Source organism: Ipomoea triloba, chromosome 14, assembly GCF_003576645.1.
Source record: "Ipomoea triloba cultivar NCNSP0323 chromosome 14, ASM357664v1".
Classification (NCBI taxonomy): Eukaryota; Viridiplantae; Streptophyta; class Magnoliopsida; order Solanales; family Convolvulaceae; genus Ipomoea; species Ipomoea triloba.
In genome coordinates this window covers 9,327,934-9,355,263 of record NC_044929.1, presented here as the reverse complement: position 1 = coordinate 9,355,263, position 27,330 = coordinate 9,327,934, and the positions used below count along the sequence as shown (strand labels likewise).

At 40.6% G+C, this 27,330-nt stretch overlaps 1 long non-coding RNA gene across 2 annotated transcripts; it reads left to right on the top strand.

The window, feature by feature from the left end:
* Positions 1 to 23,066: 23,066 nt before the first annotated feature.
* Positions 23,067 to 25,059, top strand: LOC116004299. Of its 2 annotated transcripts, none has more exons than XR_004094773.1 (3): positions 23,067 to 23,822; positions 24,245 to 24,316; positions 24,557 to 25,059. It is a non-coding gene; the product is annotated as an uncharacterized LOC116004299 (long non-coding RNA). The 2 variants fall into 2 exon arrangements; XR_004094772.1 differs by having other exon boundaries at positions 24,233 to 24,316.
* Positions 25,060 to 27,330: the final 2,271 nt, after the last annotated feature.

Here is a 27,330-nt window from a genome sequence, read left to right as displayed (position 1 = left end):
ATCATAGAGGCAAATAGTGCCCATACAATTCCTCTCATAACACCATACACAAATACACCATAATTCCACCAACTAAATCCCAAGGTTAACAAAGATTCAACAAGATAAGAAATACTCATAAGGACTCAAGGTCTCCTCATACCAACCTCAGATTCATTCCCACAAGAATCACCCACCAACAGTGTTTGGTGGTTGTGTATGTATTTTGCGGTGAGGTGTGATGAGTGGTATGGAAGTGGTAAAGCGAAGAGTCAAGACTCCCCGAGTGTCGTGTCTCTCAAGGATGACAAATTGGAGCGAATTAGTGTTGGCGTTTAGGAGGTTGAAGTGAAAGAGTTACGGGAATAGCTAAGGCTAGATGTCATTTTGTACGAAAGTTGGAAGGTTTAAAATGGTTGTGTTTAAGGAAGAGTAAAGGTGGAGATTTGGGCTCGTGGCTAACCTATGTGGTCTACTATCTAGTGGTTCTGTAAGCAAATGACTTGGATTTGACTAGGGAGTTCATGGCACTTCACCAAGTGGCGTCACACTTGGACTCCCACATCCTCATTCGGTTGGGGTATTTTATCAAACACCTTGTCTACCACTCCTCTCGGACCTCTTCCTTTCGGACTAAGGGTGGAGATGTGGGTGAGTTGGACTTGTGAGTGGTCGCTATCGCGCACACACTCACTTTCACTGGGTTTGGTACCTAATGTGGCCACACTTAGGCACAAAGCATATCAAACATCAACCACACAAGTTTTTTCATCCAAAAATCACAAAGCTCACATTTTTAAAGCAATGTCTTATCAAATCAACCACATAGTTAGTTTCGGGGCCACCAATCCCATTTCTAATCTAAGCTAGCATTAAAATAAAGAAGCAAGAAGAAGAAATGGAAGTTTCAAAGAAAACAAACATTAAAGCAAAATAAACATTGAAGAGACGAGTACCATCCATGGTGAATGGTTCCTTTACATTTTGTCTTGAAACTTCTATCCTTCTAGCTTGATCTTTGAAAGCATCGAAAATTTAAAGGATATTATATTATTGGACCGTGATCGATAATCGGTTGTTAAATTAATTGCTTTAATTAATTAAATTGGGCTGATATTTATTTAATTGGGTTAATTAAATGGCCTAATAAATAATTGGTTGGCCTAATTAATTAATTTAAAGTAATTGTTGCTGAACTGTTGGCCCAAATTCAAGGAATATATTTTATTGAGTTGGACCAGACTATCAATTGGGCTGCTCAAATTGACGGGCTTGGACTTGGTTTGGCCCATCAACAATACATGTGGATCATATAATTTTTGGAAAGATGTGGATACTATAAATCAAGTTCAAAAATATAAAATCATGAACCTGGACGTGATGGTGTACATTCCTTGAATTTAATTCAAAATATTAAATTAAATTCAAGGGATAGAGTTTGTTAGCTTTTTTCTACACCCCACCACTATAAATAGTGGTATCATTTTGAAGTTTAACAAGGCATTGAAGGCATTGAAGATTAGAAGACTTTGAAGCTTTGAAGATCTGCATCTCACCGGGAGGAGCACGCCTGCAATTTATTTGCACGAAGGACTCGCTTGCAATTTATTTGCACCGAGCACCTGTAATTATTTACACCGGGAGGACACGCCTGCAATTTATTTGCATGAAGGACTCACTTGCAATTTATTTGCACCGAGCACCTGCAATTATTTGCATCGAGGGACACGCCTGCAATTTATTTGCACCAAGAGCATGCCTGCAATTTATTTGCACCGAGGGCCTGCAACATATTTGCACCGAAGGACACGCCTGCAATTTATTTGCACGAAGGACTCACTTGCAATTTATTTGCACCGAGCACCTGCAATTATTTGCACCGGGAGCACGCCGGCAGTATATCTGCATTGAGGAGCACGCTGTTTGAGTACCAAACTCGGCATATCTCTAACTCTGCCTAACAGTTCAAACATACTTTGAACTCGGCATACTTCCAGTTCAGCATACTCTGAACTTGGCGCAACTCGCCATAAGTCCAGTTCAACATACTCTGAACTCGGCATACTTCCGATCGGTATACTTCCAGTTCGGCATACTCCGAACACGGCACAACACGACATACTTCCAGTTCAGCATACTTTGAACTTGGTGAAACTCGGCATAAGTCCAGTTCAGCATATTCTGAACTCGGCCTACTTACAGCTCGGCATACTCCGAACTCGGCAGAACTCGGCATAGCTCGGCATACCTCCGGTTCAGCATACTCTGAACTCCACCTACTTCCAGTTCGGCATAGCTCGGCATAACTCGGCACGCCTCCAGTTCGGCATACTCCGAACTAGGCACAACAACGCATACTTCCAGTTCAGCACACTCTGAACTCGGCACACTTCCAATTCGACATATTCTGAATTTGACACATTTCAAGTCGGCATACTTCTAGTAGAGAATCAGAGGACTTCTATACAGAGATTGTACCCTTTTCGTTTGATACACACTACTTATTGTAACCGATATACTTTGAATTTTGAAATATACAATTCAAGTTTTTCGCGTTTACATATTTTGGCACGCTCAGTGGGACAACTCTGCCTCTCATCTCTCTATTACTAAACTACCTCTACCCGCTACCTCTACTAGCGCGTTCAATGGCATCGAACAACCCTATGTTCAGGAAGACCTATGCCCAGGCTACCCATTCCAAGTCTACGCCTCTAGCCGGCTCTGGTGCTGCTCAGAAGGCGCAAGGTCCGTTGACCAGGAACCGCGTCAAGAGCTCGGGGGTCCAACTGCTTGAACCTCTTGACATGGCTCGAAGAGTGGTTTGAAGAATCGACAATGCCCCAGTTGCCCCAAAGGCAACTATCTATGCTGGGAGTCCGCCTTCTCCTAAGGGAGCTACCGATAGTGGTAGTCCAACTTCTATGAAGGGGAACGCCAGTAGCGGGAGTACTTCCCCCGTATCCCCGCCACATCCATTATGGAAGGCTGCGCCTGAGTGGACGCATGTCTACAATGTCATGCCTGCCATAGCAACTAACACTGAGTCTGTGGAAGAGCAATTAGCTAGAATTGCTAAGACTCTTGAATCAATGACTACACTCCTGCAAAACCAAGATAAACGGATCAACACCCTTGATGATAGGGTAGGAAGCATCATGGAGGGGCAAGGAAGTCGTGCTCCAGGAAAGCAGCCCGAGGGGCAAGAAGAGGTTGTTTAGCAATCACAACCTCCTACCAACCCTGCAGTGGGAGAAACTACTTCTCACTTGCCTGCAACTGAGAAAACTATACCAATCACCGAGGGTATGATACCGGTGGATCAGTTGAACGACTACATAATGGGAGCTATCAAAGGCAAGTTGGATGGAGGCCAACCCTCGTACTCCTACGCTAAGCCCTACACACAAAGGATTGAGGAGTTGAAAATGCCTTCTGGTTATCAACCTCCTAAGTTCCAGCAGTTTGATGGCAAGGGAAATCCTCGACAGCACATTGCCCACTTTGTGGAAACATGCAATGATGCAGGGACGTATGGCGACCTATTGGTAAAGCAGTTTGTCCGTTCCTTAAAGGGAACTGCTTTTGATTGGTACACTAATCTCGAGTCCGGCTGCATCGATAGTTGGCATGATATGGAGCGTGAGTTCTTAACCCGCTTCTATAGTACAAGGAGAACCGTAAGCTTCTTGGAACTCACCACCACTGTCCAGTGGAAAGGCGAATGTGCTGGTGCTTACATTGAAAGGTAGAGGGAATTGTGCCTAAACTGCAAGGAGAGGATATCTCAAACTTCTGCTATAGAGATGTGCATCCAAGGCATGCACTTCCAACTCTCCTATATCCTGCAAGGGATCAAGCCAAAGTCCTTCGAGGAGCTATCCAGTCGTGCTCACGACATGGAGCTGAGCATCGAAGCAAGGGAGGGCTCGATGTGTTGAGCATGCCTATCTCCTCCAAAGCTCCTGCAAAGCAAGAATTCAAGAGAGGAAATAAACCCTTTCCGAAACAGGAAAAGAAGGAGGCAATGACTGTGAAGGCTACACCAATGACAGTCTTCACTAAAGCAAATGAAAGGCCCAGGTCGAGACCATCTTCCGGCTCGTCAAGGGGAGGTAGGAGGCCAACACTTGAAGAAAGACAGGAGAAAACATATCCCTTCTTGGATTCTGATGTATCTCCCATGTTCGATGAGCTACTCAAACTTAGGCTCATTGAATTGCCTGAAATGAGACGCCCTGATGAGGCTTCAAGGGTGAATGGCCCAAATTACTGCAAGTATCATCGCCTTCTGGGTCACCCGATTGAACAGTGCTTTATCATCAATGATAAAGTTATGGCGTTGGCCAGAGACGGGAAAATTGAGCTTGTTGATGTCGGCGCAAGCACGAATGAAATCTTAATTACACATGGACGATTTGCTCCTTTGTGTACTGAGAAGGAATATGGGAGGCAACGAAAGTGTCCACTCCCGTTCACTGTTAAACATGCTGCTGGTCAAAGTTCAAAACCACAGCAAAATGATAGCACATCTGAAGGAACATGGGTGATTGTCACTCATAGAAAGAAGAAAAGTGAGCCTGTGAGACATCCAAGGCACACAATGAAAAGTTGGGTTGCAAAAACCTCAACAAATGGCCATGCCCGTATATCAAAGATGAAAGAGCATGTCAAGCAGCCATGAGCACCAGTTCCTTTGGCTCAATATATGCCAAAGGGATTTAATCTTCAAGGGGCAGGCAATATTAGCTCCTGCCTAAATACTAATGACAAGCAAGTCGATGTAGGACAATGTTCATCTCCTAAACACACCGAAGATGAGGAAGTGCAAATGCATAGGGCAGCTTCCTACTCTGCAGAAATTACCTTCAAGGACAAAGACTTGTTACTTGGAGGTGCGCCACACAATCGCCCATTGTTTGTCAAAGGCTACACACGGGGGCAAAAACTTAAAAGAATTCTAGTTGATCAAGGCTCAACTGTTAACATCTTATCCCTCCGAGCCCTAAAAGACCTTGGTGGATCTTCCGATGAGCTCGCCCAAAGCCGTCTAATGATACAAGGCTTTAACCAAGGAGGGCAGAGAGCAATCAGCATCATCAACCTCGACTTAAGAGTCGGAGGCTTAAGTTCAAGTGTTGTCTGCCATGTCATAGAGGCGAGGACATCTTATAACTTGTTACTCGGAAGGCCTTGGATACATGAAAATGGGGTGGTTCCCTCGTCTTGGCATCAATGCTTTATGTATGAAAAGAACGGTGTGATTGAAAAGGTAGTCGCCGATGAAAGCCCATTCGCAGAGGCTGAGTCTTACTTTGCGGATGCAAAGTTCTACATAAAGAAATAGGTCGTTGTGAAAGATGCCCAAAAAAGCAACAACAACTCGCCTTCCCAACTAAAGACCAAGGGAAAGGAAGTTGTGGAAGTGGATCAACGCACTACAAAACTCATTTTCCCGCTTGCAAGAATTGACACACTTAAGATAGATGAAGCAAAATCATCTGAGGAGAAAAGTGGTAACAAACCTTACCAAGTCTTGCCCACCAAGCGTACGGAGGGCTTCGACCCTAACGCTTATAAGCTTCTAGCCAGTACGGAGGGCTTCGACCCTAACGCTTATAAGCTTCTAGCCAAAGCTGGCTATAACCCCAACGAGCCTCGGAAGTTGGGAATGCTAATCCCCGAAGCCGCCAACGAGCCTCGGAAGTTGGGAATGCTAATCCCCGAAGCCGGTGGTAAAGGCAAAGTAAATCAACAAGAACCTCATGCGCGCAAAGGGTTGGGTTACGTCCCTCCTAAACCTGTGCGAATTTTTATAAATAGAGCTTCAAGCAATTGTATATCTACAGATGAAAGTGAGTATGATCCACAACTCACTCCTGCCAGTGGCAAAAAGAAGTCAGTCTTCAAGAGAATGGGGAAGATAAAGTCTCAGCGCTCAGTCTTTGATAGATTGGGGTCAAACCCTAAAGCCCCCAAAAGAAAGTCAATCCATGATCGACTTGGAGTTGTCCAAGATGTGAAAAACACCGCAAGTCATCCTGTTGAAGCGGAATCTTCTAAAAGGCCTCGAAGTATGATTCCTTCTCGTATGAGACGAGAAATAGATATTCATATTTCATGCAGAGAAGTGCTGAAAGTACAACCTAGGACCATTGTACACACTCGTGTACAGAAACGGGAGAATGAGGAAAGCGTTGGCTCAAGTGATGATGTAGTACCACCTCAAGGTGAAGAGGCGTCGTCTTTTCATATCACTCTATGTGATGAGATCCCGATTGAGGGAGAAGACGCAGAAGAAGCACCTCACGAGCTAGAGGAAGGGGTACGAGCTGCAATACACGAATTAAAGGAGGTTGATCTAGGAACTCCTGAGAATCCTTGGCCTATTTTCATTAGCACACTTCTTTCTGATGAAGATGAAGAAATATATGTCGAATTACTAAAAGAGTACATTGATGTCTTCGTATGGACGTATAAGGAAATGCTAGGGTTAGACCCAAAGGTGGCAGTACACCGCCTGGCAGTGAAAAAGACATGTCGTCCAGTCAAGCAAGCTCAATGGCGCTTTCGCCCTGAGCTTATTCCCCCGATTGAAGGAGAAGTCAACAAACTTATAGAGGCTGGATTTATTCGCGAAGTGAAATATCCAACTTGGATATCCAACATTGTGCCCGTGCGCAAGAAGAACGGCCAAATTCGCGTATGCGTAGACTTTCGGGACCTTAATGTTGCATGTCTGAAAGATGACTTCCCACTTCCCATCACAGAGTTGATGATAAATGCCGTAACTGGGCACGAGATCATGTCATTCATGGATGGCTCCTCCGGTTATAATCAAATTCGCATGGCGCCGGAAGATGAGGAATTGACAGCGTTTCGAACGCCGAAAGGTATCTATTGCTACAAAGTGATGCCCTTTGGTTTGAAAAATGCAGGTGCTACATACCAAAGGACTATGCAAAAAATATTTGATGATATGCTTCATAAAATGGTGGAATGCTACGTCGATGATTTGGTTGTGAAGTCAAAACGTCGCATAGATCACTTGGGACACTTAAGGCAAGTCTTTGATCGCCTGCGAAAGTTTCAACTCAAGATGAACCCCTTGAAATGTGCTTTTGGGGTTGCGGCTGGAAAGTTCCTTGGATTCACTGTTCGACACAGGGGTATCGAGATCGAACAAGCTAAGATTGATGCTATAATGAAGATGCCTGAACCGAGAAATCTTCACGAGCTTATAAGCTTACAAGGGAAGTTGGCATACATCCGAAGGTTCATACCAAACCTAGCAGGAAGATGTCAACCCTTTAGCCGGTTAATGAAGAAAGGCATCCCATTTATATGGGATGAAGCCTGCAAGAACGCATTTGAAAGCATCAAGTCGTACTTAATGAAGCCGCCCGTGTTAACTGCCCCTATTCACGGTCGCCCATTGGTTCTCTATATCTCCGCCCAAGAAAGCTCTATGGGCGCCTTGCTTGCTCAAGAAAATGACAATGGGAAAGAGAACGCCCTCTACTATCTCAGTAGAATGATGACACCAAATGAGTTAAAATATTCTCCAATTGAGAAGCTATGTTTGGCACTTGTGTTCGCCATTAAAAAGCTTAAGCACTACTTTGAAGCTCATATCATTCAACTTGTGTTGAAAGCGAACCTAGTAAAGTTTGTTATGGCGAAGGTCGTTCTCTCTGACCGCCTGGCAAGGTGGTATTTATTATTTCAACAGTTTGAAATCGTCTATGTGCCACAAAAGTCTGTCAAGGGGCAAGCTTTAGCCGATTTCTTAGCAGATCATCCAATACCGGCTGAATGGGAGTTATCTGATGACCTACCTGATGAGGATGTGCTTATCATTGAAGTCCTACCCCCATGGAAAATCTATTTTGATGGAGCTGCGCATAGAGGAGGGGCAGGAGCTGGAGTTGTCTTCGTCACTCCGGAAGGTGAAGTGTTGCCATATTCATTCACCTTGACAGAGCAATGTTCAAATAATGTGGCCGAATATCAAGCATTGATATTGGGACTAGAGATAGCAATTGACATGAAACAGCTGAGAATTAACATTTATGGAGATTCAAAGTTGGTCGTCAACCAAGTGATGGGTCTCTACGAAGTGAGGAAAGCAGAGTTAGTCCCATACAACAACTACACAAAGATACTCATACAATGGTTAGGGGACGTCACGATTGAACATGTACCAAGGAAAGAGAACAAGCAAGCTGACGCCTTAGCCGCGTTGGCTTCAACTATCGCCCATCCTACAGCTCGAGTACAAGTATTGGCTTCAACTATCGCCCATCCTACAGCTCGAGTACAAGTATGTCAAAAGTGGGTAGTTCATCCTACAGCTCGAGTACAAGTATGTCAAAAGTGGGTAGTTCCACCTATCTTCAATGAACAAGTATGTCAAAAGTGGGTAGTTCCACCTATCTTCAATGAAGAAGTATGTCAAAAGTGGGTAGTTCCACCTATCTTCAATGAAGATGGCTCAGTCGATGAAACTGTTGAACTCCCTACTGCTTCCGTTTACGACATTGGCCAAGATGACTGGAGGCAATCATTGATTGATTACTTCACCGATGGGAAATTACCAGAAGATCCTCGTAGGAGGGTGGACATAAAGCGTCGAGCTCCTCGCTTCATCTACTATAATGAGACGTTATACCGTCGTTCATTTGAGGGAGTGTGGCTCCGATGTCTAGGAGAAGAGGAGGCATTACAAGCTATGTAGGAGGCTCATTCTGGGGTCTGTGGCGCGCATTAGTCTGGCCCTAAGTTGCACTTCCACATTAAACGAATGAGCTATTATTGGCCTACAATGGTAAAGGATTGCATAGACTATGCTCGAAGATGCCAAGCTTGTCAATTTCATGCAAACTTCATCCATCAGCCACTAGAACCTCTACACCCAACAGTTGCATCTTGGCCTTTCGATGCTTGAGGACTCGATGTGGTTGGCCCAATTACGCCCAAGTCATCTGCAGGGCATGCATACATATTAGCCGCCACTGACTACTTTTCAAAGTGGGCGGAATCCGTGGCATTAAAGGAGGTGAAAAAGGAAAATGTTGCAGACTTCCTTCGTGTCCATATCATCTATCGATTTGGCATCCTGCGATATATCTTAACTGATAACGGGAAACCCTTTGACAATAAACTGATGGACAAAATCTGCAAGCTTTTTGACTTTCAGCAGCGAAACTCTTCGGCTTATTATGCAGCTGCAAATGGGCTTGCTGAAGCTTTTAACAAGACCCTATGCAATTTGTTAAAGAAAGTAGTCTCGAAATCAAAACGTGACTGGCATGACAGAATGGAAGAAGCTTTGTGGGCGTATAGAACCACATACCGCACACCTACTCAAAGCACCCCATATTCTTTGGTGTATGGTGTGGAAGCAGTCTTACCTCTAGAGCGCCAAATACCTTCTCTAAGGTTGGCCATACAAGAGGGTCTTACTGACGAAGAAAATGCTAAGTTACGCTTGGCTGAATTAGAAGGTTTGGATGAAAGGCGACTACAAGCTCAACAGAGCTTAGAATGTTATCAAGCTCGTATGTCAAGAGCCTTTAACAAAAGGGTGAAGACCCGTTCCTTTCAAATTGGCGACAAAGTCCTAGCTGTTCGAAGGCCTATCATTGTGACACGGAAAATCGGCCACAAGTTCACTCCAAAGTGGGATGGTCCCTACGTGGTTCAAGAGGTATACACCGGTGGGGCTTATAAGTTGATCAGCGAAGATGGTTTGAAAGTTGGTCCAATAAATGGAAGATTCCTGAAGCTCTACTACCCTTAAATGCAGGGTATCAACACAGACATGAAAATTTGATGAACGGCTTATCCACCAAAAATGCAGCACGTGGTTAAACTGCTAAGGCATCTCGCTTTGTCTATGGGTGGGCCCAAATCATAGGCGTTCCTGGCCCGCACGAGTTAAAACTGCGAACGGCTTTACTTATTAAAAAAAAATAATCTGAACTACGTTTGACTTGATCTCTTTCATAGGAGTACGTAGGCAGCTTAGAAATTAAATTATCTAAGTTCAGTCATAACAAAAATAAATCCAATTCATGTTCCAAGAGTGATTCGTCAAAACAATCATTCATTAGATCAAGATGAGATACATGATTGTCAAAAGAAAAGCTTCTAATGAAAAGCCTTGAATTTTCAAGAGGTGGAAGAAAAGAAACAACCATGGACTGCTATTATGACTGAACAACGTAACCATGGACTGCTATTATGACTAAGAATGCATGAAAGCAGAAAAGAAAAGCACATTTCTCTCCTTAGTTTCAACCGTGGGCTGTGAGCAGAAAGAGAAGAACAAAGGAAAAACTCCTCCCGCTATATGGTGCATTTTGAAAAAAGAAATTTACCTTATAACTGAAAGAGATTTCAGCTTGAAGCAAGGATCAACACAGGCAGCTCTAGTTATTGGTGTGGAAAAATTGTAAATTCCTGAGAGCTATTTATAGGTGCAAAGCCCTGAAACTGATATGGGTTCGAACGTCCTTGGGATTCAAATTTTGTTGATCCAAATCTGATTGTGTGGTATAGTTTGTTACAAATTGTGATGAGATGAGGACTCCATTTTCAAATTCTAAAGCTGATTCGTTGTGAGCAGGACAATTTGTGATGGAAATATTAACGGAATACTGGATATACTTTGGTGGTAAATTATAATGAGGTAAGGATTATGTCATTGTGTGGAATTCTAAGACCTATCTTAGTCAAAGTTATGGTTTACCTATCAAGGTCGTGCAAAGAAATTAAGGGTCCAAGTTAAAATTGAAGTTCGGCTAAACTGAAATGGGTCGTTGGTTATGGACTTATGGATGTCATTGGCATATTGCATATGGTTCCTGTTGGGTTATTTTTAAATTGAGCCTTTTAAAATGTAATGAGTTGCTACCTGCAAATATGGACTGTAAATTTAGCTTCTTGGACTATTAAAAATTTCGAGACTTCCTTTTCTTTGCATTTGAAGCACGCCAAGTAAGTCCCGAAGGGGCAATTTGTAAGCATCGAAAATTTAAAGGATATTATTGGACCGTGATCGATAACCGGTTGTTAAATTAATTGCTTTAATTAATTAAATTGGGCTGATATTTATTTAATTGGGTTGATTAAATGGCCTAATAAATAATTGGTTGGCCTAATTAATTAATTTAAAGTAATTGTTGCTGAACTGTTGGCCCAAATTCAAGGAATATATTTAATTGAGTTGGACCAGACTATCAATTGGGCTACTCAAATTGACGGGCTTGGACTTGGTTTGGCCCATCAACAATACATGTGGATCATATAATTTTTGGAAAGATGTGGATATTATAAATCAAGTTCAAAAATATAAAATCATGAACCTGGACGTGATGGTGTACATTCCTTGAATTTAATTCAAAATATTAAATTAAATTCAAGGGATAGAGTTTGTTAGCTTTTTTCTACACCCCACCACTATAAATAGTGGTATCATTTTGAAGTTTAACAAGGCATTGAAGGCATTGAAGATTAGAAGACTTTGAAGCTCTGAAGATCTGCATCTCACCGGGAGGAGCACGCCTGCAATTTATTTGCACGAAGGACTCGCTTGCAATTTATTTGCACCGAGCACCTGCAATTATTTGCACCGGGAGGACACGCCTGCAATTTATTTGCACGAAGGACTCGCTTGCAATTTATTTGCACCAAGCACCTGCAATTATTTGCATCGAGGGACACGCCTGCAATTTATTTGCACCGAGAACACGCCTGCAATTTATTTGCACCGAGGGCCTGCAACATATTTGCACTGAAGGACACGCCTGCAATTTATTTGCACGAAAGACTCGCTTGCAATTTATTTGCACCGAGCACCTGCAATTATTTGCACCGGGAGCACACCTGCAGTATATCTGCACTGAGGAGCACGCTGTTTGAGTACCAAACTCGGCATATCTCCAACTCTGCCTAACAGTTCAAACATACTTTGAACTCGGTATACTTCCAGTTCAACATACTCTGAACTTGGCGCAACTCGCCATAAGTCCAGTTCAGGATACTCTGAACTCGGCATACTTCCAGTTCGGCATACTCCGAACACGGCACAACACGACATACTTCCAGTTCAGCATACTCTAAACTTGGCGCAACTCGGCATAAGTCCAGTTCAGCATATTTTGAACTCGGCCTACTTACAGCTCGGCATACTCCGAACTCGGCAGAACTCGGCATAGCTCGGCATACCTCCGGTTCAGCATACTCTGAACTCCGCCTGCTTCCAGTTCGGCATACCCCGAACATCGCATAGCTCGGCATAACTTGGCACGCCTCCAATTCGGCATACTCCGAACTAGGCACAACAAGGCATACTTCCAGTTCAGCACACTCTGAACTCGGCACACTTCCAATTCGACATATTCTGAATTCGACACACTTCAAGTCGGCATACTTCTAGTAGNCGACACACTTCAAGTCGGCATACTTCTAGTAGAGAATCAGAGGACTTCTATACAGAGATTGTACCCTTTTCGTTTGATACACACTACTTATTGTAACCGATATACTTTGAATTTTGAAATATACAATTCAAGTTTTTCGCGTTTACAATCTTGAATCTATTCTAAGGGAAGGGAAGTTTTCTCCCAAGAGGGGAGAAAACCCTATGGAATTTCAGATCCAAAACTATTCTATGGCTGCCCTCCTTTCATCTATCCGAAAAAACGGTTTAAATAGGCAACCCGAAGCCAAAATTCCCGAAATGGCCGCTGTGGCCAGACCACGCCATCACCACGCATGGTGGAGGGCGTGGACAGCTACTGGAAATGATCCACGCCCGTCCACACGTGTGTTGGTCGCGTGGGAGATTCCTACTTTGCGGCTTCTTTGCTTTTTATTCTATTTTGGCCTCGAATCCCTTTTCTATATGTGGAAACACTTCAAAACTTTTCCTAATATTTGTGTTAGAAGTTTGTGATCACATCCGAGCTTAAAATGCATGAGATTGTTATAAACGGGTGGCAAAACTTCGCATTCTATCCTATTTTTGACCCTTAATATGTACTATTCTTGGTGCTTATCAAAGTTTCCACACTTAAACCTTGCTTGTCCTCAAGCAAGCATACTTTCTAAACTCTAATCACTTAAGCACCAGGAATAGTATGCACTCTCATTGGTTGATCAATCAAGTGGTGTGCGGGCGTTTAGAATAGAGTGAGTGAAATCCCCTACACTATCCACCAAGACTACTAAGCTCATGCCATCTAAACATAGGGAATATGCCGAGGAAGTTAAAGTCTCATAAGGAAAATTATATTCACGCCTTTCAAGCATGCATTCAATTGGGGTTCACCTTTTATTTTGTAGGGGCCTAAAGTCGATCCCACTAGTGGAAACGATGTGCACAACCTAGTCAAATTTCCGACCATACGCCAAAGCCCCTTTACGCAAATATAAGTGAGGGTAGGGACATGGACCGCTCATTGCCATGGCTTGGGTGATCCCTCTTTTCTTCTCACTTCCTAGGATAACGTCATCAGGCGACCCGACTTCACATGGAGCCCCATGCTTTTTCGAAGACGGTGCAATGCGTGCTTGAATCCTAACGAAGCGGCTCACCTCCTCTCTATTCTTCTCATCTTCTAGGATCTCTTCGGGATAACCGACTTCACATGGATCTCCATGTTTTTTCGAAGATGGTGCAATGGTTACCCCGTATCCTAGCAAGATGGCTCACCTCGTGTTTTATCTCTAGGAATGGCCAATATGAAGCCTTTATTCTTAATTCACCAAATCTACCCCTCATGCCTTTTTCTAGGGATTACGGGGTTTTTCACTCTAAGCTCACTTCAGGCTCACCTTTTGCCCCATTCCCTACCAATGTTAAATTCAATTTTCGGGCTTCGCTAAATTTATCTTTCTAAAACTTAGGAGGTACACACTCCCACTTCGAGAGATCCTTGACTCAGGTCCCAACAAAATCAAAGGTGAAAAGCATGCAATCATACAAAGATGTCAACAATATTGATTCAAAAATTTTTCAATTTTGGTGTAATTTGTCCTTCCAAGGCATATTTCAAATATTAATTCGGCACAAGATTAGGAGCCCTCCTAGATAGTATTGACAATAACACGCTCTCTAATTCCTATGCCCTAACACTCAATCAATCAATCAACTAATTTGAGTAATATGCAATACCCATCCTTTCCACACTTAAAATGTGACATCATCTTCGATGTCGCCATGAGGATCGGTGGAAAAGGAGTAGGGTCCAAAGGGTGTCTCATACAAGCCCATTTCCACACATAAAAGTGTTTTCCGGGCTAGAATAATTCTATCAATGAAATCACACCCGATATGAACAAGGTCATGCAACTCGTCATATGTGAATCAAAGCAATGTATAACTATCATAAATCAAATAGGGCATCTACTTTGAAAGAGGGATAAAAAGAAATACTCATAAAGTGCATCCCTATCAAAATCATGTACATTCCTTGTTGCCCTTCAAAAATTGGTCAGATTAAAGGTAGAAAATGAATGAAGAATTTAGAATTTACCTTTTGTTCCTTCCAGGTGTAAGTTGGCTGGTCTCTTCCTCTTCTTATGGTTGGGGTGCCTCCCAAGAGCGCCACGTTTAACGTCTTTAGCTAGACGAAACGTGGAATTCATAAAGCAATATTCAAAAGGAGATATAAACAAAAATAAATATAAACTGATTGTCCACAATCATAGTTTCAAACATCATTCACAAATTCATTCCTTGTGCCAAAATCTTTCACATCTTCTTGCTGGTGGTGGCGACTTCCTTTGCAATCTCATCAAGTTTCTGCATTTGCTCCATATGCAGCTGATATTGGAAAATCTGGAGAGATTTTCAATCGGTGATGGTGGTGAATCGGCTGGGGATTTCAAAGCTCGTGGACTAGGAGGTTTGTTCCTGGGCACGTGGTGAAGGTACAGATGGTGCTTCCTCGCGAGGCGGTGGGGAGTACATCCATGAATCTAGAGGTGAATACATCTCTGGAGGAGATGGAGAAAGGAATGACATTGGCGAAGATGAAAGCCTTCGTGGAGATGTCATTGGCGTGTCCGAGTGATCTCCTGCCATCTCTTCGTCCTCCCTTGTTCGCGCCAAGTGCCTCAAATTTAAACCTGCAACATCACTTGAAGATAAAGGAATGATTTGTGCCCCCTGTACTTTGTGTTCAAACCAATTAATCTTCATTTGATGGCCTAAAACAAAGCCTTGTCACCAATGGTCCTATAAAGATGGTCTTTGCCGATTTTTGCTGTTGGGCAAGAAGCCAATTTCTGCAGATCATGCTCATGTTCACTGAACTTCCAGTTTCCATGCTCCACATCATAAATAAGTCTGCCTTAGAGACTCGATCATACGTCTCTGGTCTTCCTCCCCAGGAGTGTGTAATTATCTTCCATAATACTCTCAAATCTTCCCTCACAATCTGAGAAACTCTGACTCTAGACCCTACCCAATCAATTCCTGGTTTGGCAATCATGGCCCAGTACTTCCTTGGGATGTCCCTGTCACTAAAATCATATTTAAGCCTTCGGTACCAGTGCTTTGTTTGATCTTCTTCTTCATAAAAACCTAATAGGGCTCCCAATGTGTTGGCCGAAATGTTGTGATCTTCATTGAAGAGCCGGAATTTGATGGTCGGGCTGTACAAATCTCCTGTTACTCCCGTGACTTGCAGGCTTGCAACAAACTCATGGACTAATGGAGCGAAAGTGTCTTGCCTCCAACTCAGTAGGATGTTCTAGTAGGGTTCGTGAATAAGCCTTTCGAGCCCATATTTGCACTCATATGCTTCTAGAACAGTCAGATCAACATATTTCCATTGCACGATCGAGAGTTGGAGAAGTTGCCTATACCGGTCCCTCATTGAAGGTGTCATTAAAAGTATTTGGTTCCCGGTTAGCACTTCTACATACCCCGTCCCTTCATGGTCCCTACTACTTTCCCCCATTGGATCCTTGCCTTTGTGAATTCGTTGAGCTACTCTTTGTGCAAATGAGATTTGAGACGACATTTTCCTATAAGATAAACAAGCAAAATACCACACGAGGAAAACATTTCCCAATCTTAATACAAATTTCATGAATATGGCACATATTATCAAGTCAAATATCCTCATTGTATGCATAATCATTTCAACAATTTATCAACAATTCTATTTGCTTCATACAATGATCATATAGCAACTCTTTACATTCTATAGGCAATTCCTACTCTAAAAGTCAACATAATAGTCAACTCATTTTCTTCCTCAAGACTAGTTTGAGGTTGAAAATGGAGTAAACATGAAAGCTCAAATTTCACCAAATAAAATGTTGGGCATAGCAATGTAGTGCCTAAGGAGCAAGAAAGTTTCAAACTTTACTACCCATGCTCTCTATTTCATCATAAATCTCAACTCAACAAGAAAATGCCCAAATCACAAAGGGTTTGAGATCTAGTTACAAAGAGGTTGCAAAACATGGAATTTTCATCATATAATAGCAATGTAAGCCTATCACAAGTCTAAGAAGTCATTTCATAGCAAAATATCTCAAGAAAAACTTCAAACAATAAAAATCATAGAGACATGCTTTATGGAGAATAAGCTCTAGCATTCAAGCAAATAAGAGTAAGAGAAGATGTGTTTTACCTTGGAAATAGCTTTGGAAGATGAAGAGAGGTTGAAAAACTTGCAAGGAAATGCTTTGGAGTGGAGTGTTTTTACCTTGGAGGTGGTTGTAGCTCGTGGATGTGAAGAAATAAAGTGGGGAAGGATTTTAAACTACTTCGCGCGAAATTTACGCGAAGCATCTGGTGCCTGTCCACGCCGTCACCACACGTGGTGGTGCGCGTGGTCGGTTTACTGGGTTGGTTTCGCGCCAGCCCACATGCGTGGTGACAGGCGTGGACGACTACTGGAAAGCCCCCACGCCTCCCCACACGCGTGTTCTGGGCGTGGATGCGTTATGCGCAAATTTTACCTTGATTCTTCTCCCTTCTTTTGCTAACGGTTATGCTTGTTGATTGATTGTGGGCAATATGTGCCTCTCGGATGAATGATCTGCACTGGTTAGCTCAACGAGGCTTATAAACAATATTAAATCAATGAAAAAGAGGAATATACTATCAACTACAAGTAAAAGACTTAATTAAATATAAGATAACGTTGGGACTGCCTCCCAAGTGCGTCATGGTTTAATGTCTCCGGCTAGACGTGGTGTGTCCTATCCTTCGAGGCACACCGATTTAAGGACCCGACCAAGCGTCCCATGAACTATAGCTTCAAGGTATGCCCGGAGGTGGGGAACATCCTTGAATTCAAAAGCTAAGGAAGGGAAGACATATTCGATTGATAAGTAAGCATGGGGTACTATCCTAAATTGTCCAAGGATAGCGTACCCATCTTCTCCCTTCTTTTCATAGGTTCCATCCCCTAAGAATTTGTCCTTAGAATTCTCCAAACGAACACACTCTCCACCACCTAACTCATCTAAAGTGTTTTCTCCTGACTCATTTTCTATTGGATTGTCAATGGTGACAATTCTTTCTCTTTGTTCCTTCTTTTCTTTTGTGATCTCTAGCAACTCCTCATCCTCCCATGTAGGATCATCATACTCATAAAACTCACTCTCACAAGAATAAAAAGATTTGATATCATCCTCACTCCCCAAATCATCACAAAATTGCAAGGAATCACACTCCCATGAGCAAAAAGAGACTTTATCACACTCATCAAGATTACCATTATAAATCGTAAAGGAGTCATCCTCACAAACATCATAAGAATTTTCAATAAGAGTTTGAGTGAAAGTCTTACCTTGTGTGGGTTTTTCTTCTTCCCACACAATTTCAATGTGATCCTCGTCTTCACTCTCAATCTCTCCCCATCGTTGCATGTTCAAATCAAGAGTCGAAACTTCTTGAAGTACCGGGGCATCAAGTTCTGTGGGTTCTTCTACACTCACCTTTTCATCATTAATCCTTCTTTCCATCTTGCCATTACTTCGCGGCTCATTTTCCATTGTCAGGGAGTCATCTATGAATGGGTTGTAAGCCCGTGGTAGCATTTTCTTCATGAACTCTTCCGACATCGATAACATTTTAGTCTCAATCTAGTCCAGTGGAAGTCCTCCCTCGCGAAGAGTGACAAGATTCTTCTTCATTTTGCTTCGAATTTCATTTCTTAAGTTGATAGTATCCTCCTTGGCCATTTGTATGAACATTTCTAATTTGTCTTTCAAGATCTGTATTTCGTCATTGACCGGTGGAAGAGGAGAATAAGAAAACATCTCTATTTAAGCTTTGGAATCCAAGACTGCAAGATTTCTTGAGCTTGAAATGGGAAATGAACAACAAATATATATACACTAATCTAAGCTATCCTAAAGCTAAACCTAACTAAAAATTGAAGGGGAAATGAAAGATGCGTTTTTGGATGGAAGAAATCCCCTTTCAAAGGGTAAAAACGGGGCTAAAAAAAGTTGCAGAGGTTGGCCACGGGTGTGGCCACGCCCGAGGCCAAACCCATGGCCAGAAATGAGGGCATTACTGCCTAGTGGCCACAATTGTGGCTACCAGTAGGCAGCGTTTTTGTGCATATTGCCCGTCTTCTAGGCTAACGTTCACCCCTAAATTTTTTGAACTAGCATTTGTTGTCTTCATCAAAGTTTTAGCCCTTCAAGTTAGCTTTCCAATGACATAAAATTACTTCATTTGGACATTCCTACGTGGAGATATGGCTAAAAAACTTAGCAGTGGACGAGTTGTGCAAGAATTTCAACTTCTTGCTCTTTTGCTCCACTTTTGCCTTTGTTTGTCCAAATGACCAAGACCAATGAAGGCACCACAATTTGTCTCTCTAAGAGGTGTTTCTTACATCTTCATAGCTTCTCATTGGCTCTCATTGACTCTACATGCATCCGGAATACTCCAAAAATCATTCAATTCATCTAAATCATCAAGAGTTACACCTAAACACACAAATGAATCAAATGAGGAACATTTTAGGTAAAATTATAACAAATGACAAGGAAAATAAGTTTAAATGCAAGGTGAAAATATGAACATTTTTGCACTTATCAGGAACTCATCTCAAACCGAGCCCTTCTACTCCCCGAATAACCATAAATCCCCCGATCCTACCAACAACTAGTAGCCCCTTGCATCAAATGCGAGCCCCCACTTTAGCGAGTGGGTGATATAAGTTTTCAAGTGCTGAGGCCGTAGAGAAATATCTCCTTCTGTTAACCCATTCTGAGCTTCACACTAAGTGCATCTTTGGTAGCAACTGCAGATTCTCTCCTACATCAAAGATAAGGGTTGAATTATTTGAAAAAGTTAATGAGTTATGACAAGATTTCATGTACCTTTTGCACTAAACTTTGGTTTGATAAGATAGTAGAATATAGACAAGAAAGACGGATAAGTTGAATGATTTGTAATGATTAATGTTTTTTTAATTATGAATTGAGACAAGACCCACATAACTTTTTTGATATGATGGAATATGGACTCACGAGAGAGAGGGTGGAGGATTAATCGTGAAGTAATATTATATGTATTTTAATAATAAAAATCTTTTCTATTTTGTGAATAATCCCATTTAGAGTTACATGTGATCCACGAATCTTTGGAGAGGCTTTAATTTACTTCTTGCTAGCAATTTATGTTGCATAAGTATAGACTTGATCACGGCTCGATTTAATTCATTTCATAAATTAAAATTAAAATTAACAATTCAATATTAGTCATTCACAAAAAGCATAACTTGAATCATTATTATGTGATTCTAAACGATTTAATGGACCACCAATTCTGGTTCATGAAGGTTTAAAAAAAAAATTCTGGTTCATGAACAATCGATTAACTAATTATTATTATTATTACTATTATTTTTAATGTATAAATATAACTAAATATTTGGATATTTAATTTCGAATAAAAGATATGAATTATAACTTAAATAAGTAGGTTTTATATTTGCACTCAACAAAAAAAAGTAAGTTTTATATTTTAAAAGTTTAAATTTTGTATTTTAATTTTAATTTTTAAAGTATTGTAATTTTATTATTAAAAAAAAAAGAAAGAAAAAAAAGTGCTTGCACTTAATTTTACCAAGACTAATAATAAGTAAAATTTTGAACTATTAAAGAGGACTGTCCTAACCTGTTAGCACCATTTTTTTAAATAACTAGTATTTTGACCGTGAGATGCACATACTGGATTTGCTATAATATTTTTAAGAATATTTGGATCGATATATAATTATATAAATTATAACAGCAAATATTATATAGTGCAATTGAAAAGATAGTTTGGATTGATTATGTTTTGTGATGTTATCTTTGCTTGTATTCGACCAAATAATTGTTGAATTAATAGCTAATGTGTAGATGTAAACAAGCGGTGCTGAAACTTTGAGGATCTTATATATCAGTGTTTAAGATTTGTATAACTTGGGCAAATGTTCGCTTTGAAAAAAAAAACATAATATAACCGGTTCGAATTACACACTATTGAAAACCTCTTTGTAGACGACACTGGTAGTAGTAACAGAATCTTTTCCATCTTTGTCTAGAGCTAACACCTTCAGGCCATTAGGATGGGTGACTCGGGAAAAATCCATGTACAATTGACCGTGATTAAACATTAGTTTTTCAGCAATAACCCAATATGAGTTAGTGTTTGGCCTTGGTTTTGTTGATAGTCATGGCATATGCGAGCATCAATGGGAATTGTTTACGCTGGAACTTGAATGATAATCTCATATAAGAAGGAGTGAGAGACATTTGGGGATAAGAACTTTGGTCCCTTCATGTGTTCCATTAACTATTCTTGCTTCGACAATATGATATGCCAATCTTGTGACGATCAGACGCGTACCGTTGCAAAGGCCAAGAGAGTGGTCTATGTTCTGCAATAATATAAGAGGTGCACCAACCTTTAATGTCAATGAATAATTAGAGAGTCCAGACAATTTCAAATTATTTAGGAATTCAGGAGTGTGTACTTCTAATAGATTTTCACCGTTTGATTATGCCTTATGTTCGGCCTTCTGCCGTGTTCATGTGGCACATGTACTGATTAATTTGATCAATGACATCTAAAGTCGGAGAGAGGATCGTTTGGTCTTCTAGGTGCAACTCATCAAGCATGTCATATCTCGCACTTCGGAAGGTGTTTTCCACTATAGTTTCTATGGGATCGAGTCCACACTTTAACAAAAACTGTGCCAGAATATCGATCTCAGAAAAATCGTTGTATACAACCCCTGCAATTCCATCTCCAATGTTTGCAATCCATTTTGAAAACCAATCAACCGCTTGTCTATCTTCCTCTGAAGCTAAACTCCGTAGTCTCAAGTTCTTTGTGAGCCTCAATACCTTGCAATTTGCCTAGAGTTAGGAAAATTTAATAGTGGCTCCGACAACTACTGGTGTCGTTGCTTTTGGAATACCGGAATAATCTATCTAAAATCATCGCCCAAAACTACTATCCTTCCACCAAATATATTTTCAGCACAACTCGGTATGACGAACCTTAATAGATCCCACATGGTTTTGTCTAAAGTTTCAAAACAGTGTTTGCGTATCATCGTTGCCTCGTCCCATATAATCAATTTGCACCTTATTATAAGCTCATCAACGTCATTACCTTGCGATATATTACACGTGGAATCTTTGTTTAAAGAGAGTGGTATAGCAAATCTGGAATGCGATGTCCTGCCTCCCAGCATGAACAAAGATGTTATTCCACTCGGAGCAACATTCAAAACAATATCACCGCGGAGAAAATTAAAAATTGAGTTTTATTTAAATAAAATAGTTAGGTACGCTATTGAGATAAAAAAATTTCTTACAATTAACACTGAGATTAGCTAGACTAAATGTTGGTGCACCAACAACTGGTTCTAACAACGGTTGAGCATTATCGTACAACGTATTTGGTTGGAACAACGATACTTGTGTATTATTCTGATTACACAATGACTCATTTTCTATAAAAATAAAATGTTCGGGTTAAATCAATTGTCAAGGAATGACTCGTAATATAAATATATGACGAAGAATCCATTCAATAATAAACATTTCATTTTATATGCCAATTAGATATTTATTACTTAATCATTTTTATTCTACAATTTTTAATTATATATTGTATTCAAGATGAGCGTAACCCAAGGCAACACTTTTTATAATTTTCTAGGGAAAAAAAACCTTGATGCCCAAAATTTGACAGCCCCAAAATGACAACATTTTGTTGCTGTTTGTGTGTGTGTGTGTGTATAGATTTTTTTTTTAAAATTTCATTTGCTTCCCCGTTTCATTTGGTCATTTTGGTTCTCCTGATCTCCATCGCCACCACACACTGCCCACCGCCCAGTAGACCTGATGATCGAAGAAAGCAATCATCTAGTCGTCGGCTTCAACTGACACCCACTCACTCGTCGGCCGTCGCCTACTCAGCTGTCGCTAGCTGTGAGCTTCACGTCTCCTAGTCTCCATCTTCACTCTCAGGTCAGTTGTCTAGACGTCGGCAACAGGCTCCGTGTTTACACTTTAAGTTTTCCCCCTTTTATTCTCAATTTAAGAACACATGCACCAAATTCTTAGATAAATTAAGGTTTTGGTGTCTCAATTCGAGAAACTCTAATCTTTCTGAACTTGTAATCTCTCTCAGATAATTTAAGATATGCGTTTCTAAATTTGGGAAACCCTAGTCCGGATTTGGTTCAGTCATCGGAATACGGATGCTTGTATACCCTTTAATTTGTGATACCTCGTATTTTCCTAACACTATTTTAAATGTAAATATTTAAAATAAAGGCCTATTTTCTATAATTATTGTAGTATAATGATTATAGATATAATTATTTTACTATGGGCTATAGATAACCATTTTTATAAATTACTATTTTAAGACCAAAACTCACTAAGCCCATAATCTATATGATTTCTATTATAAGCATGCGGACCCAACAAATCATCAAGAGTCTAGCCCATTTTCCAAATATGAACCACTACTCTAAAAGGAAACCTACCCTACTATATATAGTATATAGTATAATTTTCTTTGTACAGCAGCCAAGATCCTTCCCTTGATTTCTCACCTCTGCCTCTTGTCCCTCGCAGCCTCTCTCATCTCTCCTTCCATATCTCTCTCGTCTCCCCATCACCAGCAGCCTAGCAACGTTAATGATGGATTCCGGAGGTGAAGCTCAACGGCGCGGCAACGTTCCTCTCTCCGGTCTTCATCCTCCCTCGCGACTTAGCAGCAGCAACGTCTTCCTCTTCCTTGCGGCATGTTGCAGCGGTGATCGGCATAGCCTCTTCGTCAACGAAAGCCAACAGCAGCGGAGCGGCGGTCTTCTCTCCCTCCCCCCTCCCATCGTTGCGAGCAGAGTAGCATGGTGGTGACTGGGCGGTGCTTGGCAGCGGGTGGCCTCAGCGGAGCGTCCTTCTCCATTCGGCCAACAACAGCAGCGGGTTCCCCTGTTTCCTCCAGCGAGTGGAGCTTCCGGCTGTGCCTCTCCCTCCCTTCTCTCCGGTGGAGCTCTCTCATCGTAGACAGCAATTAGCAAAGGTAGGTTGGCGACGTGCAGATGCGGCTATGAACCTCTATTTCTCCCCTTCGCAATCGGCGGCGACGACGGCTGTGCAGAACGGTGGTAATGGCGGCCTCCCTCTTCCTCGGCGAGGTAGCTTTTCCGTTCTCCTTCCCCTCCCTTCTTCGGCGTCAGTAGACGACGACGGCAAGGCTTGGCTATGGACGGTAATGGTGATTCATTGGCAACGGCTTCATGGTAGAAAAAGAGGTTGGCTTCGCATGGATTAGCTAGGTAATTAATGTTTACGTTAGTAATTAGCATTTAATAATTAAGACTAAGATAATTATCTTAGGATTAGCCTTTAATTGGTGATTAGGAGTAATCTGTTACTATTATTATGATTATCCAGTAGTTTAATTAGAGGTTAATCATTGGTGCCAAAGACCTTGTGGTCAAGCGGCATCCGGTGTACACTCCCATGTGGAAGGGAGTGGGTTCGAGAGGTTAATCATTGGTTATAATAATGGCCTAATTATGTTTAAATGCTATTGGTCCTTATTAAAGCTTAAGAATGATCTTGGTCCAACTAGGAATGTCAATATCGTTATGGCTTAATGTTGTAGATTAGGATTTCTGATTATTAGCCGATTAACGGAGTGATTACTATTATTAGTAGTCGTTAGTGATTATATTAGATTTAGATTAATTCTCAGGTTCATGGTTGTGGACTTGCTTTTGAGATTAGCCTAGGATTGGTGTTGCTATGGGATTGATAAGCTTAAGAGGTAACACTCTATCTCTCACTAAATCTACTTTCACTCTCATATATATATGTGTTTTGGTGTATTGTGGAATCCTCTGGATTATTTCTTGGAAATAACTTGTGTTTTGTTGGATTATTGAGCCTATCTTGTAGATCTTTGGATTGTGTTAGCTATTCTTGAACCTTGGTATGATTGAGTATTGTTTTGATTGATTTCATGTGTTATTTGGCTTCTGAGATGCATAATCTGATCATATTCTAGGTACTGGAATGAGCTATCGTGTATTCTGTTCTAAGTCTGTGTTTTGTGCGTTGGTATTACTCTTGCAGTGCGTCTCAGCGGTATAATGTGTCCCGCTGAGGTGGAATGGCGGTGGAGGTTGGCGGAAGGGTGCATTCCGTGAGTATGTTCCGTCAGTACTAGTGGAGTGGTTTGGCGGTCTGGTGCATTTCGCTAGAGTGTTCCGTCAGTTCATTTCTCATGTCTGTTCCAGTGGTTGTTTTGTGGTCCAATGATCTGTTAGTCTATCTTTGACATCTGAAGTATTTTGTTGAGTAATACTATCTTGATTATTGAGTGTTGATCTATTGGAATTGGTCTTTTATCTTGGAGTCTTGATTGAGTATTGTTGGTTTGACTATTTGGTTGATGTTCTGAGCATGATGTCCTGTTGATCATGTTCTGTATCTGAGTACTTCTTGGTATAAGTATTCCCTTTGGAAACGAGCTTGAATTGATATGTTGAGATCTTGAACTCTTGTGAGTAATTCCTTGGATTTCCTGTGTCTTGTATACCCTTTGGAAGTTGGTTATTGAGCTACGGCTCTATATATATCTATTATTATGAAAGGTGGTTATCTATGCTTATATGCCTCTGTGATTGGGCTTAAATGCCTCTATGATTGGGCTTATATGCCTTTGTGGACGGGCTCTTATGCCTCTGTAATTAGGCTCATATGCCTCTGTGGTATGTCATTTATATTATAGTTTGGAGGGTTGGTTTGGAGCTTATACTATGTTTCTTGGTTGGGTCACTCTAAGGGAGTGATGTGAGTCTATTGATTGGTTGGTTACACTTGTGTTGTTCAGTTGAGCTTGTGCTTGGTTTAAGTGTCTTATTATGGAATTGTATTGTGGATTCATTCCTTGATATTGAATTCGTTAAGGTGTCATTGGTTTATGATTCATTCAGCTTATTGTTGTTGAGTGCTCTCGTTTTTCAAACAAGGGATAGTTTCGTTGGCATATATTCTATATGCGTGTGTAAAATCTATTTACAAAGCTATGCTATACTATTGTATTTCTCACGAGTGTGAGTGGAGTATTGCTTAGCATTTCTTTGCTAATATTTCTAACTGTTTTCCAAGTATGGAGTAGAATCTGCATGAGAGAGCACTAGCTGTAGTTCTATTCCTCCATTATGTTTAGCTTAGTGATTGTTGGTGATGGTTAGACATTTGGGACTGCATGCCTTAGACTTATAGTTGTAATAACTTCTTTAGATTATGTTTGATCTTGAGGATTTTTGAGATTTATGTTGAATTCGCCTTAGCATCTAGGTTATGGTTGAACCTGGATGTGGCGTAGCACCCCCTGTTGGTATAGTTACGCTTCCGCATTTATATCGTTTAGTGTTGAGATTTGATAGCTTTGCCTTAACTTTATTGCTTATCTCAGCCTGAAAGTTAGGGGTGCTACATAATTTCTCTATCATTTTTCCCTAATTTGATAACAGATTCACCGGTTATAATATCATTGAATCCATGTATGTGTTTCTCAATTTGAGAAACCCTAGTCTGGTTTCTCAAACTGAAAAATTCAAAACTGGATTTCAAAGTATGAGAAAAACCAACTCTGAATTTGGTCCAGTCATCGAAATACCGATTCGTCTATGCCCTTTAATTTTTCTGTCATTTTTCCCAATTTGAGAACACATGCACGGGTTATCAGATAATTGAATCCATGTCTATGTTTCTCAATTTGAGAAACCTTAGTCTATTTTGTCAAACTGAAAAATTCAAAACTGGATTTCTCAGTATGAGAAAGCCAAGTTTTCTCATTATGTTGTTTGTGTGAATTGTGAAAAAATTATGCTCACTAAAAAAAAGTGAAAAATCATAGTTAATTAATAGTTAAGTAATACTTAATTAAATGAGTAGTTCATATTTGATTAAAGAGTCCAAGAACGAATGTCATTGCCCAATTTATGTGGTCAGTGGCTTAAAGAAAAACATAACATTTATACCAAATCTTAATTTGTTTAATCTTTAAAATGCTCAAGTTTGGGTATTGTAGAACATTCAACTACTTGTTATGCTATGCTTTGTCTACATTTTATGATGGAACAATGATATTATTGTGTATTTTAATGTGAGCAATTTAGTTTGCAATATGGTTAAGGAAGAATATTGCTTATATATAAACGAATTTTTTTTTGTAGTGAACTATATATATCTTTCAAACATGGCCTAAAATGTAGTCAGTCTTCTATTTGTTTTATACATTGATAATGATTTGATGAGAAGTAGCAAACTAGCAATAAAAGCATTCAAGTGAATCGCATTTACCGTGAGACATGAGAACCTGTTATATTTGAAGTGTCCCTATATCTTCAATATGAAGAAAATATGTAGACAGCATATCATCTACTGATTTCATAAATCATGACTTCCAACCTTGGGCCCTCTAGCCACACAGTGATATAGTACATTGACCACATTGCTAATTCATCATTCTAACCTACAAATGAAGTAATGATGTATCCATAAGTGAGCTTATAAAATCACAATCAATTTTAATTATGAAATACGGGTCAAATAAGCTTTCAAACTTGTTAGTAATATGGAATTGAATATTTAAATTTAAAAATTTTTAAAAAGATGCTTGAATTTAGAAAAAAAAAGTACAATTAGACAAAAAAGTACAATTAGACATTTTTTATTTGTTTTAGAAGGTAGGCTTACTTGGAATCCAAATCATCATCCAAAATATTTAATATAATAATTTTAAGAGAAAATCTCGGTAACAATCAAACT